Source organism: Oryctolagus cuniculus, chromosome 13, assembly GCF_051225735.1.
Source record: "Oryctolagus cuniculus isolate XC-2025 breed Fujian yellow rabbit chromosome 13, ASM5122573v1, whole genome shotgun sequence".
In the NCBI taxonomy this organism is placed as follows: Eukaryota; Metazoa; Chordata; class Mammalia; order Lagomorpha; family Leporidae; genus Oryctolagus; species Oryctolagus cuniculus.
In genome coordinates this window covers 84634082-84636952 of record NC_142879.1, presented here as the reverse complement: position 1 = coordinate 84636952, position 2871 = coordinate 84634082, and the positions used below count along the sequence as shown (strand labels likewise).

The following is a 2871-nucleotide window of genomic DNA, read 5'->3' as shown; positions in this document are numbered from 1 at the left end:
GTATGTTTGCTATTTATTTGAAATGTATAACAAGTAGCTTCATCTATTTGCCAAAAGAATTTTTTGAAGATTTATTTATATTATTTGAAAGTCAGAATTACACAGAGAGAGTAGGACAGGCAGAGAGAGTGGTCTTCCATTCACTGGTTCACTCCACAATTGGCCTCCATGGCTGGAGCTGTGCTGACTGGAAGGCAGGAGCCAGGAGCCTCTTCCTGGTCTCCTATACAGGTGCAGGGGCCCAAGGACTTGGACCATTTTATAATGCTTTCCCAGGCCATAGCAGAGAGCTGGATAGGAAGTGGAGCAGCCAGGTCTTGAACTGATGCCCCTATGGAATACCAGCACTGCAGGTGGCAGCCTCACCCACTATGGCACAGTGCCAGCCCTTGCCAAAAGAATTTATAGAAGCTATTCCATATATACACTTCACAATTATTTAGTTACTTGACACGAACTATCCCTGCATATTTGAAAATTTTGAATGGTATCACTTGGGTTTTAAGAATGTTATATTTTAGGTCTCTTAATATTTTTAGTGATGATGTTTTAAAGGCCCTTTCTGTTTTATGAAAAATGATAAGGATTTTGTTTTACAATGGCCATAGTATTACTACTTAAAGCAATAGATTAAATAACACTTTTAAACAAAGTCATTTAATACTGAATTCTAACACACTGGTATATTTTAAAGTGAGAAACCGGATTTCTTTCAGATATTCTAAAGAAGAATGATAATCAAAATTGAAGACATCTACAGTTTTTAATCACTTGTTTTAAATATTGGTCATAATGGTCCAATTTTGAGTTTAATTTTAATTAGCTTTTAAATGATTCAATATGTTTTATAGAAAAAATTCGGAGAACATAGTTATATACTCAACCTCCCTCCCTTCTTTTTCCTTCTTTGTCATTTTTTTTAGCTTATGAAATGACATTTTCAGTTTACATTACATTAAAAAGGGTTGTTGAGTCAAGGGACAAGTTTAACAGGCAAAAAGCAAAAAGATCCTAATTTAGAGGGAATACAGACAATGGCTCTAAACAATATTTGAATATCACATCTAAACAATATTTGAAGAAATTGATAAATATTTTAATTTCTCCTACTAAAATGCTCAAAGTCTTTAATGATTTATCAAATATTAGTGCAAAATTATGGATTTAAATGATCCCAAAAATTGATGAATTTTTGTGTAATAAAGTCCAATTTTTGTCAAGGCTTTTTGACAGTCTCACAGAAAACTTATGTTTGTGAATGGGAAGAATAATACCAAAATATCCATACTACCAAAAACAATTTGCAAATTCAATGCAATCCCAATCAACATACCAACGATGTTCTCAGAGCTAGAAAAAATGATGCTAAAATTCACATAGAAACATGAGAGATGCTTAACATCTAAAGAAATATTATAAAGCAAAAAAAAGCTGGAGACATCACACCATATTTTAAGACATATTACAGGGGTCAGCACTATGACAAAGCAGGTAAAGTCACCGTCTGCAGTGCCGGCATCTCATATGGGTGCCAGTATGTTTCCCAGCTGCTCCACTTCTTATACCCCTCTCTGGTATAGCCTGAGAAAAAAGTAGAAAATGGCCAAAGTCTTTGGGCCCCTGCACCTGCATAGAGACCTGGAAGAAGCTCCTGACACTTGGATTCAGATCAACAGAGCTCCGGCCATTGTGGCCATTTGGGGAGTAAACCAGTGGATGGAAGACCTCTCTCTCTCTCTGCCTCTACCTCTCTGTAACTCTGCCTTTCAAATAAATAAACTGCAAAAAAAAAAAAAAAAAGAAGTGTTAGCACTGATATAATAACAGACACATAGTTCAATGGAAAAGACTTGGTAGCATAGAAATAAACCCAAATTTCTACCAGCAACTCATATTTAACAAAGGAACTAAAATGAACTGGAGAAAGAAGAATCTCTTTCACAAGTGGTGCAGAGGAACTTGATGATCCATATGTAGAAGCCTGAAAAGAGACTCCAACATCTCTTACACTATGTGAAAGTGAACTCATAGTGAATTAAAATGTAATCATAAGACCCAAACCCAAGTAAACATAGGGGAACTCTAAATATTGTCAACACACAATAGCTTTTGGGTAAGATTCCAATAGCAATAGTCACAAAAATAAAAACAGAGACATTTGAGTATATCCAACTAAGATACTTCTTCACAACAAAGTAAACATCAGAGTGTAGATACAATGAACAGATGGCAGGAAAAATTAAAACTCTGAATGTTTACAGATTTCCAGAACATTTACATGAATTGGAAAAACTCCAAAAAATACAGTGAAGAAACATCTGAATAGACATTTCTCAGAAGAAATGTAAATGGTCAAAACATGTGAATATGCCCGATGTCACTAGCCATTATGTAAATATAAATCAGAGCACCATATCAGTCTCCAACACCTGTGGGAGAATACAACACTCAGGTATTTGTGTGTGCAGCAAGTGGGTTTAGAGGACCCTGTTCACCTCTGGAGAGCAGAGTCTACAGGGAGGTAAAGAAACCTTACTCTGCAGGGGCATGCTAATCTTCTCTGTATCATTCCAATTTTAGTATATGTGCTGCCGAAGCGAGCACATGTGCTGCCGAAGCGAGAAAGAGATGAAAAGAATTTATCTCAGCTAGCCACTAATATTCAAGAAACAAGGTCTTCAGGAAAGCCAACTCAACTGACATTTTCATGTCATTGTTAAATAAAGGAAAAATTATCTAGGTTCAGCAATACGTAGTTTATAAGAGAAAGACTACAGAGTAATTTCCTTGGCATAGAAATAACTTTGTCTTTTTTTTTTTATCTATGAGGGCTTGCTATCACCACCACACACCCACATCCCATATACAAAT

General features: G+C 35.8%; 1 pseudogene; it reads right to left on the bottom strand.

Moving 5' to 3' along the window:
• Nucleotides 1–2538: 2538 nt before the first annotated feature.
• Nucleotides 2539–2604, bottom strand: LOC138845106 (U6 spliceosomal RNA; annotated as a pseudogene).
• Between the last annotated feature and the right edge of the window lie 267 nt (nt 2605–2871).